This window comes from Pectinophora gossypiella, chromosome Z, assembly GCF_024362695.1.
Source record: "Pectinophora gossypiella chromosome Z, ilPecGoss1.1, whole genome shotgun sequence".
Taxonomy (NCBI): Eukaryota; Metazoa; Arthropoda; class Insecta; order Lepidoptera; family Gelechiidae; genus Pectinophora; species Pectinophora gossypiella.
Genome location: NC_065433.1, coordinates 14194809 through 14212227, shown reverse-complemented (window position 1 = coordinate 14212227; position 17419 = coordinate 14194809). Strand labels below are relative to the sequence as shown.

General features: G+C 35.7%; 1 protein-coding gene and 1 pseudogene across 2 annotated transcripts in view; one reads left to right on the top strand and one right to left on the bottom strand.

The window, feature by feature from the left end:
* Positions 1–17419, bottom strand: part of LOC126380683 (cyclic nucleotide-gated cation channel subunit A-like) — a 96797-nt gene that overhangs the window by 38309 nt on the left and 41069 nt on the right. The window contains exon 1 of one of the 2 annotated variants that reach the window (XM_050030245.1): positions 13602–13739. The exons of the other annotated variant lie outside the window; for it this stretch is intronic. The gene's annotated coding sequence lies outside the window, so the exon portion shown is untranslated. Of the gene's footprint in view, positions 1–13601; positions 13740–17419 lie in introns of those variants that run through there. 2 annotated transcript variants of the gene reach the window in all.
* On the top strand, positions 376–5152 carry LOC126380702 (uncharacterized; annotated as a pseudogene).

Here is a 17419-nt window from a genome sequence, read left to right as displayed (position 1 = left end):
ATTGTAAGTATGCCTTTCACAGTTTCTCGAAAAGAGATGCATTTTTACGTACATACATAATGTTTTCATAAATATATTGACTTGCGACCGTCAGTACATTTATTTCTTTAAACAGCTCCCTTAAGTCCCGACGACGCAGATGGAATAATGATCTCAGTCAATGTATGCTATAAGGTACTTGCACCGGTCAAGAGCCGGCTCCCAATAAGGACCACGTGTGAAAACTCACACTTGGCATTTTGCCTTGGCATAAACCACTTTAAATTTCGCGCGCAATATCCCAAGCCACCCAAAGACAAAATGCACTTGCGCTATTTTGCTTGAGCGCCGCCATTTTGACAGCGGCCTTCAGTTTGTGTCAAGCTACGAATGGAAGACCGTGTTTACAAAATAGGTGCGCCTTCTTTTGTTTCTTTTGGCAGAAATAATTGTGTGTTGGTGATTGTTTTTACAAAAAAAAAAACAAACTTTAAGGTGCTAAGAACAAACAGCAAAGATAATTATATTGTATTATTTACGTTTTTAGCTTTAAAATGTGATTCTTTACCCGTCAGCCAAATCCTAATAAGGACCTGTGTTTGAAAGCGTATTAAGGTCCGGTCCTTATTAGAAGACGTGGCCATATGTATAATTTAGTAGTTAGTAGACTTTTTTACTAACTTATAATTAATAAAATATAACTGTTGTACAAATGAGATGTTATCAATTAAACATGCCTACAAATTGCAAATTTATTTCTGGCAACAGTTATATTTTAATATTCATACATTAAATTTTAGTAAAATTTTGAATGTTTTTTAAATTTATTTCATATAACAAAAGTCACATCCAAGTGTGACTCGGGTGATATGTGATGTTATTCGACGCTAGTTAATAGAACTTCAAGTGCAGATATATTTGACTAGCATGACGTTGCCGCTTCTGGTTTGAAGGGTTCATAAAATTGGGCCACATGCACACATAAGATCATGTCTGTTTACCATTAGGGTACGCAGAGACTACAAAATTTCATATATTACTTTTGCTTCTTCTGCTCTCATCCATATCTCAATACTTGCTCACCGGGTTAGAATACTCTTGACCTCTCTTAAGCACATCTTGAATTTGATCGCGGGATGTTCGTTTCCCTTTTTTTCCTAGGTACAGTCGGGTAGTTCAGTTGACCGGACCACGGTTAATCAAAATTAACAGTCGTACAGTTGGCCGGACTAGGCTTTGTTTTCTATTGACCGTGGTACAGTTAACTGGACCATGGCTCTCGAGAACACATCATTGTTTGTTGTTTTTATAAATAAAGGATTTTCGTATTTAGTATTTTGTACTCAAAAAGAAAAAACATAACACTTCAATCCACGAAATAACAAAAAAAAAAACCATCAATTACTAGCGAAGCTTTTCCAAGGCATGGCCCAATGTGATTTCTCCGTTTATGAGTTATAAATGTACCTGTCTTATGGCATCATCTCTCATTATGTGCTCTTGTTTACGTTTCCGAGATATTTTATTAATTTGGAATTTTGCAACTCTTATTTGCATTTCTTTGTCAATGGCATGTAAAGAGTTTAGTAGTCGCAATATATTAACTGAATTCTTATTTAGTGTGCGATTTAACTTCGAATTCCACCCCTCGACTGTATTATTGGTCCGGTGGCGTTCACTAAACACACTAATAAATCGGCGTAATTTACTACATATCCAGTTCTTTTCAAAGTAATTAAAGAATTTATCCATATCGGACAGGGCTTCTCCTTTAATTTATTGCCATGCCTCGGTTATGGTCTCCTTCGGCAAAAGTGGTAAGGCAGCACACAAGGAAACAATTCGCCTCTCCACCCTCATTTTAGTGTGTCCTAAACACTTGGCCTTTCGCCATACACATCGTGACCAATGGTAATAACACCCGATAACTACTACTTCCGGGAATATTCTTGTAATTGAGTTTAAGGCAGCTACTTTATTGTCACAATGCAATTTTTAGGGAATTTTGAGGGAGGTTGCTTGTTTTTTAATCAAATAAAATATTATATCATAACTAGTTTCTTTTTTATCGCACATTAACACATATAGTAGGGGAATTACATTTGTAGTTTCAGCCAAACTACCAATATCACCGTGAATAGTGAATAACTGTATAAATGGCGGAGAACAGCTTTTATAAGTTGCGTCAAAAAAAATCTTTTATCTTAGGAATTAATTTTTTGGCTCCTTTTGAGCAAAATATTATAATTCTGTTTCCTTCTTCACAATAATTGGCTAATATAAAATCTCCAAACTTTCTAGGCACTTCTATACTTTTTGGATCTTTACACTACCAATATCAATATCCAATATCAATATTAGATAAGCCTTTGCACTCCTAAATTGTCATTTCTAGCTTTGTATAAGCTGTGTTGAATGTTTCGAAATTCGGGTAAATTTGTTACTAGATCGATTCCACCATCTTATAGTTTTACAATAGCTTCATTGTATAATTGTGAAATAGGTCGGTCAGACTTTACAACGTCTTCTTTTAAAATGGACATCGCTATATCAATATCATTTTTGATTTCGTCTTTTGAGCATTTATCATGAGAGCGTTCTTTAATCACTCTGTTGTCCTGATGTGAAAAAAGAGAATTGTAAAAAGCCTTAAAGAAAAAAATAATAATTCAGTGAGCGACGACGGTAAAACTACTAGATAGAAACTCAACAGTTAAAATTTAAGAGTACCTAATAAGAATAAAGCTAAGTAAAGCATAAATGATTCTTACTTGAATCGTTATGAATTCCGTACACTTCATTTTCTTAAAACAAGAACACCTCCACCTGCTCTTACACAATAAAACTGTACCCCCCTTTCTAGTAATGAAATTTAAAACATTCGTAACGGCTTCCTCAGCCATAGTCTTTATTTTATTACAAAAATACACTTTTATTAATATTCAATTCGACCAAATACGAATGTTATCTATAAGTGTCACAGTCACAAGGAAGTGAAATTACTTTTCAAGGAGGTGAGATAACAGATCCCATTAAAGAGTATTAATTCATTTGCAATGTTTTCCGTGGTCCAGTTAACTGTACCACGGTTAATAGAAAACAAAGCCTAGTCCGGCCAACTGTACGACTGTTAATTTTGATTAACCGTGGTCCGGTCAACTGTACTACCCGACTGTACCTAGGAAAAACATTGCTACATACTGCCGCTTCATAAATTTTGGCTTATTCATAGGTAATTCACAATGGACGAGCCACCAGCTAAGAAAAAAACGGGACAATTGGTTTGAGATTGCGTTAAAGTCGGCTATGGATGCTGTAATTGATAAAGTGATGTCAGACCGAAAGGCTGCGCTCACGTACAAGATGAACGTTGAAAAATCATCTCGCTTCAAAAGTTTTCGCTTCATTGACTCCAAAAGTTATGAGAAAACAGGCATTTACATTCTGCAAAGTTCATAATATTCAAACTCAATTTAATGAAACAAAGGAGACAGTTGGTAGAAAGTGGTTAGAGAGTTTTCTGAAACGGCACCCCGAAATTATCGAAACGTAATCACAAATGATGAATTCTGCGCGGGCACAGAAGCTCAACAAACCAATCGTTAGTAAACATTTTGAAGCCGTAAAAAAGATTTATGACGAATTGGGCATTTCAAACCACCCTGAACGGCTTTATAACGTTGACGAAAAGGGATGCCGTTTAACTTTGCATCATCAGCAACAGGTGCTTGCCCAAAAAAGGTGCACGAAGGTTTCATTTAGTAGCCATGGAGCATGCTGAAAATGTTACAATAACTGACTGTGTCAATGCAACAGGTAACGCTATACCGCCAATGATCATTTTCAAAGGGAAAAGATTACGAGAAGACTTCACAGATAAAATGCCACCAGGAAGCTTACTCAAAATGGCACCGCAGGGCAGTATGACTACTGCATTATTTACCGAGTTTATCCATCATTTGGCGAAATATAAATCCCCTGGTAAATGTCTATTGATATTTGATGGCGCGTCTTCACACTTAGACTATCAAATCGTTGATGCTGCGGAAAGAAATGACATCGTTTTATATTGTTTACCATCGAACACTACTCACGAGCTCCAACCTTTGGATAAATCCGCCAATAAGTCTTTTGAGCACCACTGGGACGAAGAGGTTCTTTTGTACAATTACCAGCAGCCTGAGAAGAAAATTACAAAAGCTCATTTTAATAAAATATTATCGAAGGTTTGGCCAAAATGCATGATCATGTCCAATATTGTTAACGGATTTAAAGCGACAGGGCTCTTTCCATGGGATCCTAATGCGATTCCAGAAGAAGCTTACGCACCTTCAATACTTACAGAAAAACCTACTCCTTGTTCTCAAATTAAAGGCATCTTATGATAACTCAGTGTCAACTTTGTGCCGATCAGTTACTCCCTGCCGTGATGATCATCACCAATCTGATGCAGATGCCATAGACTGCAACGAGGTAAATGAATCACCAACCATTCTGTCTTATAAAATAGATCAGCATATCCTCAATTCAGCTCGTCGCCATAAAGATCATGTACAATCAGGTACTTACCTCGATGAGCTAGATTCAGCAGACTTTTTCGCTTGTGAAAATGATCGTATCCCAGCCAGTCCTAACGAAAGTGAGAAAAATAATCAGCGCTTGCCAAATGGCGGCAAGCAAACAAACTCAGGTACTGGCAGATTGGTTGACTGCAGTTCTTCGGATGATTCAGATAACAAGGCATTGTACGTTTCTCCACAACCTGGTATCTCAGATATACGACGCGTACCTGATATAAACTCTTCATTTTCAGATATGGCAGACATTGATATGACGAAACTTGTTTCAAATTAATATTCCACGAATCGTTTTAGAATATATTCTTCCGCGTCTGAATCTGAGGACGAAAATCGTATGTCACTGAATGAAATAGTGGACCGAGAAATACAACATGAAGATGCAAATATTAGACATGATCACAATAATGTCAAAACACTTCAAAAAAATAAACAATATTAAAAGATTCGAAAAAGACACCATTCCAGCAACTGTTTCCAACCCCAAATTACGCTACTGTTAAAATCAAATCACCGAAAAGCTTTGAACTATGTAGGACAACAAGTTACAAAAGACTTATTTAAAGATAAATAAAAAAAAACAGGCGATAAAAAGACACAAGGAAAAAAGCTAAGCTCGAGATAGCAAAAAAGCCGATGAAGGATGAAAAAAATGCCAAGAATAAACAATCAAGGGGAAACAAGAAGAAAACTCAAAAGACAATCTAAATCTGAAAATTGGTACTGTCATGCCTGCCATTCCGAGCAGATGTCTGATATGCGACAATTTATTAATTGTTGCAAAAGTTTTCATGAAGAATGTGTTGGTTTGACAAAAGATGATACTGAGGCTTTTGTGTGTTCTTTTTGTATATAATATTTTAATGACTTTTATTGTTCTGAAAAGAAATTATTTGATTAGAAGTTTTTGTTGGTTTGGTTAATGGTCAATGATTAAAAAGAAGTTTTTGTTTTCAGTTTTTTTTTTATCTTTGCTTTATTACATACTAGTAGTATTTTTCTGGCGATAAATGCAACAGTATTGCTTCTATCAACGGATGCAGTAATCTCGTTCGACAACAAAGAACTACTAGTGAGTAAGAGGCCTTAGACGAGTTACTTTTATCTAGAAAACGGTAGTTTCTCCTTTATTAAGGCAGAGGCTATTTAAAAACCACATAATTAAAATGAATTTACTGGAAAACCCTTCTCATTTTTAAGCTGAAATAAATATTATTTTATTACTAGAATATCTATCTAGCATTTCGTATCTTCATTTTATTTTTCTGTTTATGATTTTGTGGTAAATAAAGTCTCAACATATGTGGTAAATTTATGCACTCTGCCCGTCAAGAGTAGCAAGATATAGTAACCGTTTCCATTATACCTACTTACTTATCTAGGATATTTTGCTACGCAGCACAGGTCTGTTATACGCTGATTTTTAGAAGAGCTATCATTACTATCGTTGTAGTACGAGTATGTTACACTTCGATGTGTATTATAATCTCCACGGAACATGGATAAGTAGGTACTAGAAACTATTTGAATGTGACAACTATCGGAAATAAGCAATTGATAATAATTAATCAGTCATCCATCGCTCCTATAAAGTGCGCTTTGCAATAATATACTAAATTATTTATTTATTTCGCATTGTTTTATGTGTGTGTTTAGTTTATAAGTTTTGACACAATGAGCGAAAGTGAAAACAATGAGATAGAAAACAATTTGAGGCAGATGTTTAGCTCTTCTGATGAAAATAGTGACAATGAGATTTCTAGAAATATCAATGTATCATATAGTTTAAATGATATGCTGGATCAAATGCAAGCGGCAAATTACGATGTTGACGAAATCGAAAGTATCTTGACAGGGAGCACACAAACAGGACCACAACAAAACGAATCAACCTTAATGCAGGGACAAACCAAATCAAGAAATTGGCAACGAGCTACTGGTTCGTTCATAGATAAAAACTTTGAGGATGATTTAATACCATCTAAGGACTATTCAAATAAAAGCCAACTTCTTGATTACTTTCGCAACTTATTTCCAGAACAGTTAATGGACTTAATTGTACAAAATACTAATCTTTATGCAAAACAAAATGGATCAGCAACATTTGTCGATGTATCCTATGATGAATTGTGTGCTTTTTTGGTATGGTTATCTTAATGGGGCTTCATCCTTTACCAAGCCTAGAATTGTAGTGGTCAACTGACGAGTTCTATGGCAACCCCGTCATTCAAAAAGTTATGACCTGTAAAAGGTTCAAAAAAATATTAGAAAACTTACATGTATGCAACAATGATGATATTCTTCCTCGAAGTCATCCGGGGCATGATAAATTGTCCAAAATCAAAGATATGATTATTATATTGAACCGCACGTTTTCAGAAAATACAACGCAATCAAAACATCAGTCTATAGACGAAAGCATGATTAAATTTAAAGGTCGCAGCTCTATTAAACAGTATATGCCGAAGAAGCCAATTAAACGAGGATATAAAGTATGGGCACGCTGAGACTTCAAAACTGGTTATTTGTACAATTTTGACATTTATAAAGGAAAAATTGACAATAAAAAAGAATCAATAGGGCTTGGTCATAAAGTAGTATTATCGTTATGTGAAGAAGTGCCACAAGGCACCCTGTTAGCATTCGACAACTTCTTTTCAAGCCCCTCTTAGATGCTCTGTGCGAAAGGGCTTTATTTTGTGTTTGTACATTTCGAGTGAACCGAGTTGGGATACCATCATCTATAAGTGAAAAGCCCACAAGAAAAATAGAACAATTAAAACCTGGAGAATTCAAGTATGAATATGATTCCCCGATATCTGTCATCAAATGGCACGACTCTAAAGATGTCTTTGTAATGACGAATGCATTTGATCCAAGGGAAGTCCAAATAATTCAGAGAACTCAAAAAGATGGTACTAAGAAAGACATGTATTGTCCGAAGGCTATTGTTGTTTATTATACTAAGGCAATGGGAGGTGTCGATAAATTCGACCATTTAAAGTCTTCGTATCCCATCGGCCGGAGATCTTATAAGAGTTGGCATAAAATATTCTGGTACTTACTAGAAGCCGCAGTCATTAATTCGTATATACTATACCGATACCATCATGACACTTGTGCTCATCGTGATTTTCGTTTAAGACTTGGAAGAGACTTAATCAATAATTACAGTTCACGCCAACGGATTGCATCAACTCATACAGTTCTAAAGAGTCTTTTTGGAGTTCCTAAAGACACTCGCTTATCAAATGTGGGCCTGCATATGCCGATTCCTACAACCTCAAAACGGTGCAAATTTTGTAGCACTAGAGCAGCTCCCAAAAGAACCAGTTATATGTGTAAAGTTTGTAGAGTTCCCATTTGCATTTACCCGTGCTTTGAACTTTTTCATCGTAATGAGCAATCTATTTGCTGAAATTGTACTACTGGCTTTTCATCTGCATGACTTCTACATGTCAACATATTGTAAAATGGATTATAAAAATTTATTAAGTAAAATATTTTCAAGAAATCCGAAAAAATTGTACATAATAAGTTTACAAACAGTAGTAAAAATCATGCAGGCTCAAATAGAGGAGCAATTAGAAAATTACAAGAATTCAATCCTCGAAAATGTGAGAATCAAAACCCTTACGCCTAGCCTAGCCCGTCTTCGTGGTGACCAGGCGTGGATTATTTGATATATTTATTGTGTTGATATTTTTACCCGACTGCCAAAGACAAGGGTAATGTTTTTCGAGCGTATGTATGTATATATGTATGTATGTATGTATGTCTGTTTCTTTGTGGCCTCCTGGAGCCTAAATGGCTTGATGGATTTTGATGTATGAGGTATCGTTGGATTTGTCTTGATCACGGGAGTGTCATAGGATACATTTTATCCCGATTGTCCCGCGGAAAAAAATGGCAGTCGAGTTTTTTTAGTTTCTGTACTACCCACTTGTTTCTGTAATCATTTATTGTGTTTATTTACAGCTGCTCAATATTCAAGTAATATTTTACAAACTAAGACTACCAGCAACGGTACTCGTAGATTTATTTTTTGAAATATTACTTGACGAATCAATGTCGCTAAGGGATGAAGGAATTATGCCAGTGACATCCTGTGAGGAATACGGTCACAACCAATCGTTGAGACATTTTTTAAGCGACGAGGTGGCTTTGTATGAGTTGTACTGTAAAGTATGTGGTCGTGAATTATTCACTAAAATTACACATCTATAAATGGAGAATTTCACGTTGTTGTTTAGTTTTTGTTTAGTTCACGAAAACTTTTAACTTTTCGTGAACTAAACTATATAGACCGTAACGTATAATTTTGATATTTTCCTGTAGTGATAACTGAGCTATTGCCGTATTTTCATTGCTACAGGAGCATAGCTAATGTTTTCCTTTCGTTTGCATATTTTTCCATCAGTAAAACTTTGTCCGTTTCTGCATTGTTTCGCTTTGTTCATCAGAAAGTTCCTAGCACGTTTCAGATACTCTTGTTTTGCAAGTAATAATCTTCTTGATGAGGGAAATACGACTTACGTAGAAGCTGGGTATCCCGCGAGGAAATGTTTTTTTTTCACACAAGTTTTATAGTTACACAAAAATAGTTTTTTTTTAGTTAAAAGCGCAGTCACTGAATTAACACTGAATAATTATTTTGGTATTCCTAAAGATACGATAAGTGGTACCCTTCAGGTATCTAAAGATGCGTTTGACTTTCAGCCTGTCTTCTTTTGTCGGATTATCCAATTTTCTTGAAGCTTCTCCAACAGCGCAAACTAAGTCGGGTCTTGTGCTGGTCATCAGGTAGGCAAGAGCGCCTACTGCTTCCCTATATGGAAATTTATCCTCAACTTTCGACACTACGTTGCAGCCTGACATTCCGAACCTTTTAAGAATTTTCTTTGCATAAGACTCTTGGTTGATGACAACCGAACCGTCTTTTAATCTGGATATCTTAAGTCCAAGGTAAAACGATGCTTGCTTCGTTGTGATTTTTAGTGTGCTTCACAGATCCTCAAGGAAGGATTTGGCTAGCTCTTCGTCTGTTGTGACTACTAGTCCATCATCAACATAGAGCGTAATCTCCTCCTCTCAAAATCTTCTTGTCTCCGATTTTCTTCGTAAAGAGACAACTATCAGCAGCGCATTGTGTAAAAACTTTTTCTAAAAGAATTTCCTCAAAACAAGTGTTCCAGCATCTATGTGCTTGTTTCAGGCCATACAAGCTTCTTTGAAGCCGACATACTCATGACCATCTGGCTGCGCCATATATATTTCCTCTTGCAGCTTGCCATTTAAGAATGCTGTCGAAGCGTCAAACTGTATTAAGAACAGTTTCTCTTTGGCGCTGACGCTGAGCAAGGCTCTTATAGTAGCCATTCGGGCAACTGGGTTGAATGTTTGAAAATATTCAACACCTTTCCGTTGTTTGAATCCCTTAACTACAAGCCTTTGTAAATTGTGCCGTCTGGATTCCTCTTGACCTTGAACACCCACTTGCATGGTAGTGCTTTTCGATTTGGTGGAAGATCGCATAATGTCCAAACTTGGTTTTCAGCAAGTGAGTTTAGCTCGCTAGCCATGGCTTTCTGTCATTCAGCTTTGTCTTCTCTCTGCATTGCTTGAGTGTATGTCTGGGGATCTTCACAGATGAAGCAGTCTGCGTTTGTGACGTAATCGTTGAGTAAGCGTGCTGGACCCATAACCTGATGAGGGAAATACGACTTACGTAGAAACTGGGTATCCCGCGAGGAAATGTTTTTTTTATCACATGAGTTTTATAGTTACACAAAGATAGTTTTTTTTAGTTAAAAGCACAGTCACATTTGGTTTTTTGTTTGACAATGAAAATAATTTTGGAACACTAAAACTGTCAGTCACGTTTTTTAAAAAAAGGAAACTATAAAAAAATATTTGTAGGAAGTGGCCATTGACAAAAGAGGTTTTTACCTTTTCTCAATAAACCAACTTCAATACTTCTTCAATCATATCTGGTTTTTGAGCTTTTTCTCCATAATCTGGATAATTTACGGCATTTTTTCTAAATAATCTCTTGTAAACTTTTCTTTTCGTTTTTTGTCCCACATACAGAAGATTGTATGAGGGACAAAAAGCGTCTTTTGGTGTTGAATGAAATTGCTGCAGCTTATAACACCTTTCTTGGTATTTGAATAAATTTTAATAATATTTTATAAATTAAATCATAATAAACATATAAAACAATACTTAAAATATAAGTGCAATAATATTGTTAAAATATAGTAAGTACTTATAATAAATACAAATTGTATCGCTGACTAATAATTAAGTATATTGTCCTCTCTACCAGTTGCAGTGCCCTTACCGGGTCCATGTTGATACTATAATACTTACTTCTGTATTTTTATAACATCACAATTTGTACGAACACATGGTCGCAATAAAACATTTCTATTTCCATTTCTATTAATTCCTTTGTGTATAACTGATCCTTTTCCTGCCAACGTATTTAGCAATCACTGAACTGAAGGTTTCAGCGGGATTGCAGTGCCGTCAACGTCATAAACAAGACATTTAGCGTTTGAAGCTAAAAATGAGACAATTTGACTTATTTTCTTCTACAAAAATGTGTTTACTAAATCCTGAGCTGCGTTTCTGGCAGTTTTATCCTGTTGCTGGGCATATAGCGTCGTCGCAATTAGTGTGATTGCCAAAATCATGGTGTTGTATAATTAATTAATATAGTATAATTTTTTAACAAATTTAGGGACATTGTCGAAATCAGTTTTTGAGACTGTCCTTTGTTTGGTAAGGACTTTTCAGGCTTCAATCACCGGATTGTCCGAAAAAGTAAGATGATTCCATGCTCCGGAGGGCACGTTAAGCCGTTGGTCCCGGCTATTTTAGCCGTAAAAGCACCTCCACCAACCCGCATTGGAGCAGCGTGGTGGGGTATGCTCCATACTCCCTCCGGTTGATTGAGTGGGACGTATATGGGCCGTTTGTGTGTGTATGTGTGTATTGAGTTCAAGATAAATTATGATATTCTAATTTCTAAATAAAAACAGGTCTAAAACTAACGAAAACATTTTCTTTTTTCTATTACTTAAGAATTTTCATCAAGAAAAACGTAATAATAAGTCCAACAACAGTGACATCACAGTGTAATTTTTCATACTTTCCCTAGTAATTTCGCGTTTTAACGTTTACTTAAAAAGCGGAGACTGCAGCCTTAATAAAACCTATAATAAAATAGGTACCTTCCTACTTAGTTGATAATTTGTTATTCACGCAGGAAATCATGATAGTTTATACAATATACGACTAGTTTCAATTGATTTAGCATTTAATTTATAAAATTAAATTGATTACATAATGCAGCCTCCTGTGTGATTTTAAAACTCGGTAACAGGGGTGATTGGTCAAGCAACTACCTACAAGTGAAGGTTTATTGAATGCCCGCAATTTCGACTCGAGTTTCAATTCCGCATGATAACATTAGCTCAGCTGAAATGAATCTATAGAAGTGTCGTCAGTTGAAGTACACGTGGTAAAATATTTATTGTCGGAAAAGTGATTTCATTCATCGGTTTCATAATTATGGTACTAGAAGTATTAGAAAGAACCTCGACAATAGAAACTTTAGTATATCCTGTAAAATTTTGTTAGATTATTGAGTAATATGTCCATGTTGTTTGTCTTTTTTTTTAATTGGGATTGAGCTAGGAAAATTAAATTCTCTATTTATAATATGTTACATTTCAAAACTTAAAAGCTATCCATTTAATTTTATCCTACAATACAAAAATTACAAAAACAACAACAAGAGCTAATTATAAATAGAAAACCTCCTCCAGCGCGCCACACTGAGGCAGAGCGCCCAAAACGCTGGCAGCATTTCCCCTCTGAACTGCCAGGCCTATTCTCTGCGCAAAATAACTGCCAGCTCTCGTATCGCCAGTAGCCTCAATGAGACGCGCCGAAATGTCATTCAAAAATAACTTCTCTTGGTTTGTCTTAGGTACCTAAATGTACGTAATATAAATTAAGTTCATGTTGTAACAATAATATTATATCTTTATTTCAAGCTTTTCATAGGTAAGCATGCATTCTAGAAGACGTGATGACTTTTGTTTTACAAATAGGTACTTACCTACATACATTATTATTGGATAAAGAATCTATCTAAGGCAAGGGAAAACACCAGGAAATGTGGAGGACCTTAAATAGCATTGCGAAACTTGCCACTGGTATTAAGGCCGGGAAAACACGCTTGGCAGAGCAGAGTACTTGTGATAGCGCTTATAAGTACATTTCTTAAGCATAAAAGTATATACATAAGGTTTATAATATCAGCTAAGTTAGTTCTTTATATTTTGCAATTAGTTTGCGAAACAAAGTGAATTGGAAATCCATTTAATACAAGTAAAACCCGCAGCTGAGGTAATTTCCATTAATTGTCAACTCAATTCAAACAGAAGAGTGAGATAGAAATACTTAGCCCACAGAACTATTAAGTAATTAACCGAACGCAATAGGATAGTTTTAAATTCAACTTCCCCTAACGATTTCCTAAACTTGAATTTCTTTCACTTAAGTTAATTAAATCAAGTAGGTATTTCGAAAATAGATTGATATATTACTTGATTGAACGCGTCAACGCGAACGCGAAAATATATCGGCAGTCATGCTTAGGCTAAATAAAAGTGATACGAAACGTGTCGTAAATATTTTTGTTGTTCATTATTTCTCCACTTCTACTAATCCTACGATAGATAAAAGTATTTATTGCCGACCAAAACCACATTGTGTATTATCTGTAATTAAAAATCTGAAGTTCATCGGTAGAATGCCGAAGCCGTCTGTATTTAATAATCTATGAGTATTATTCTATTATTAAAGCTTCTCAAGAATGATGAATAGGCATCGTTGGCAAAATCCTGCGCTTGATCGTCCATTTGATAGATACTTTGAGTAGGTATTTCTTATCCGCCGTTAGAAACTTTATTGACGTCCACTATCATATGCTTTTTGAAGCGTAGAAAATTGTTTATTATGTTTCCTTACCTCCAGGCTGTAAAAAATCCGTATATCGTTGAATGAGATTATTTATTAAAGTTCACTGGATTATGAGATATATCAGTGAGTTTGATAACACATGTTCGCGAGGTCGGACGCCAGGCGGGCGCGACAGTCCCATCGGAGGGGCGGCAAGCTTCTGCCTGGCGCCGCGCCGCTACGCCGTCCGCCACTACCGCCGCCTCTGTAGTCTGAACTCGGTGACTACGCGATGCTACGCCTCTGTTGCTTTCAACTTAACGGATTAAATCTTTACTTACAATAATGTCCCTTCGGCCGCCATTTGCGAAGGAAGAATTTTACTGCCTTGTTGGCAACTTACATAGTTGTGAATATATAATGTTTTGTCTCAATACGCAACCAGTTGCCAGTTCGCAACCATGATCATTCTGGTTCATCATTTTCTGAGTACGCAACCAAGAAGTTATATGATAGAGATAAATTAGGCAAAATATAAAAACTTTTTGAACCTTATGGACTCACGTTGCTTTTCATCAGCTTAATCTGACTTTAAAAAACAGCCATCAATGATTATTTCTGTAATTTCATATTAATTTCATATTTTTAGCAGCAATACTAGGCAGGCAAGCAATAATAGTAAAATAGGCTATTCGTCATTACGATACGAATTCATCATTATCATTGGCCTTATAAGGATACCGTTATCACAGGAAAAAGCAGAATACTCGCGAAAATGCTGGTTAATTTTTTAAATTTTATGGAAAGAAAGGGTGTAAAAGGCAATCTGACTTTGAACGCTCGTAATGAGGCGATAAAGATAACAAAGAGTCATGACAGTGATTGTGTACCTGACTGGACGAGAAATATAATATTATAGAGATTTGATCGCCTGAAACAAACAAGCAGCTGCAACTTTCAATCAGTGAAGAAACAATATGAAGAAGTCATTGAGGAACTTAAGACGGAAGGTATAGATTTGGTCAATAATGCACCAACTTTTGAGAGCGTAAAATCTGGACTTTATGGCTCAAAACCACGAAGGTGGCGAATTTGGTTTGGAAGCTCGTAAAATAAAATATACGAATGAATAACGTTAAATAAGAATTCAATACTATCGAGATCAGTTAGATGTACGTATCTAAACCTAAAACTTTTTAATTTGAAAAATACGTTATTTTAAATAATTTAAAAAGAAATAAGTGTAAAAAGCCATTTCGGGAACGCCTCCAAAACAAAAACTTCCAACCTAAACTTACGATGTTCAAATTTCCTAAATAAATATTATTTTTAAGCCAAAATATAGAAAACAAAATAATTTTAAATACGGCTCTTGTCAATAGTTTGTCCGAAATATCAAACGTCATAACCGTGAAAACAGCATTAGGTAGTGAAAACTTTTATTCTTGAATGCGACTAGCAGCGAAGCAGCAAAGCACACTAGGCTTTAGTAGCGAGCAATAATGTTGTGAGGCGGGCGAAATTTGTTATGTCCGTAAATAAATAACAGTTTAAGTGGTAAGTACTGCTATGTTCTTGTATTTTTTACCGTACCTTAATTATACGTCATCACGGGAATGAGTAACCCCGATACCGACCCCGCCGGCATGGTCGACGATTTCCCTCAATCAGCGCTTATTGCTATCGATCCACTAGGGTCGATTAATTCTTGCAAATATTTTTCCTCTCAGACGACGCCCTGAGCCGAGGTACCCTCAGGCCTGTTGTCTTAAACGTTTGTACCGGGTGAGAGCCTTCAGCGCTCCCCATTTGTCCGGCCAAGTAGTTAATGCCATCTGCGGCAAATCTACAATAAGCCATGTCAAAAAAAAAGGGAATGGGTACAATAGTAAATTGTATTAAAATAACAGTTAGTTAATGAATATTATGTAAAATTATAACTGTTTACTTCACAATTACCTTGAAATAATATGTCTAAGACAGCGACCATCAGAATTACAAGCACGAAATTTCAAAAACGTAGTTTCGGGAATAGTCATTAACGGAACGTTCCCGGATATGATTACGCGTTCCCGGATTGACGTAGTGAGTTCTGATGATATGATTTTTCATAGGTGAATTAATTTTAAATAAATATTTTGTTAAAATTCAAAGAATTTCTGTTGTTTTCAGTAAAAATGAAACCAAACGATGACGAGAAAAAGAAAATAGTTTATCTTATACCTATAAAACAAAGGGAAAACGCCAATGCATGAAAGCGGAAGTCATTAGTATCTTATGTGACATTTGAACAAATTATACAGATAACACCTACACCTTCACTGAAAGTTGAAACGAATCGCAAATTAATACCATTTTACGTCTAATATTGATATATTTGAGAATGTTAATTATTTTATTTTCTTGAGGCTATTTTATTATTGAAAAAAAAAAAAGTTTATTGTATTAGTTTAAAGTGCAACACTTAATTTGATTATTTTTCATGAGACCACAATTAGGCCCGTATTAATATAGATCGATCTTAAACGTCATCTTAAGTGCGTCTCCGCTGAGATTGACTTGAGACGTGACCAACGTATTAAGTCTGTCGCTAATTAATAAACATGACTTAAGCTTGCGGCACGCTGAGAGGTGAGGATATGGTATCCCGACGTGCCGGCAGAGTAGGGGAATGATGGGTGATGACGGGGATAAATTAGAAGCAAGCGGGAATATATACAGTTTATTAAAAGCACTTCACAAACTTAGTAACATAGTCACAAACATAATAGTTCACAATATACACATTTCATAAAAGAATCAGGACTTAGGAATTAGAGGGCACGGCCCTAAACGGTATAATACACTTGTTGTTTTTATGAAGGTCGGGGATTCAGTGAGTTAAAAGTGAGTAGAATGAAAGGAAATGCGAATGGAATGGAATGAGAATTTCGTAATTTAAAATGATGATGGTCTGAACAAAAGGCCAGTATGTGCAGAGTTTGTACTCTGCTACAAGCTCAACTCAGTTGAGATTGATCTCAAGTAGCAGTCGGAGACGAACTCATGTTTCTTTTTTATTTCTCGGCCTAGTTACCAAACTGTCAAGACCATTTGAATCAGTTGCGAGTGAATAGATGACTTTTTTGTTGTTATTATTAACCAACAAAACGCAGATGTAAGTTACCTACTGACGCTAAACGCAACTGACAGTATTTGACAGGCCAGACCGATTTGTTTGAATATTTGAATTTTGCAAAATGGATAAGCGACAGAAATTTACTTTTTCCTGTGTCGAAAAATAATAATTATTATCAATATTAAAAAAACATAGCCTTATAATAATATGATAATTTATTATTAATACTTTTAGGTCAAGCATCAGCAGCTCCGCAAGCTGTGGCAAAACCTCAAGCAGCGTCAAAGGAATGCCTTGACCAAAGAAAGGTATAATAATAAATGAACTTGTCCCTTTTTTCTATCTTTTAATTTAATAGAAAATACATGTATTTTCATTCTTCCAAAGGCAGCATCGGTTCGCCACAGGAGGAGGTCCTGCCACAGAGGATGCTGACATCGACCCCAATGTCAGCCAAATTATTTCGGCATTAATTGTTGGTCTGGATGATGTTACCGACAGTGACACCCTAGAATTAGGTAGGTACAGTTTGCAATATTTATATTATATATTGTAATATTGATTCTATTCTTTTGAAATAGTAGTGATATAATTCGTATTTAAATAAATATAAACTTTATTCTTTGCAGAGTATTCAACACCGCTTGATTTAACGGACTCCGACTCATACAATCAAAATCCGACCACCGACTCCAGCGCATCCACCCCAGACACCGACTACAACACAATCACTCCAGACACCAACATTATCAGAATCACTCCATACACC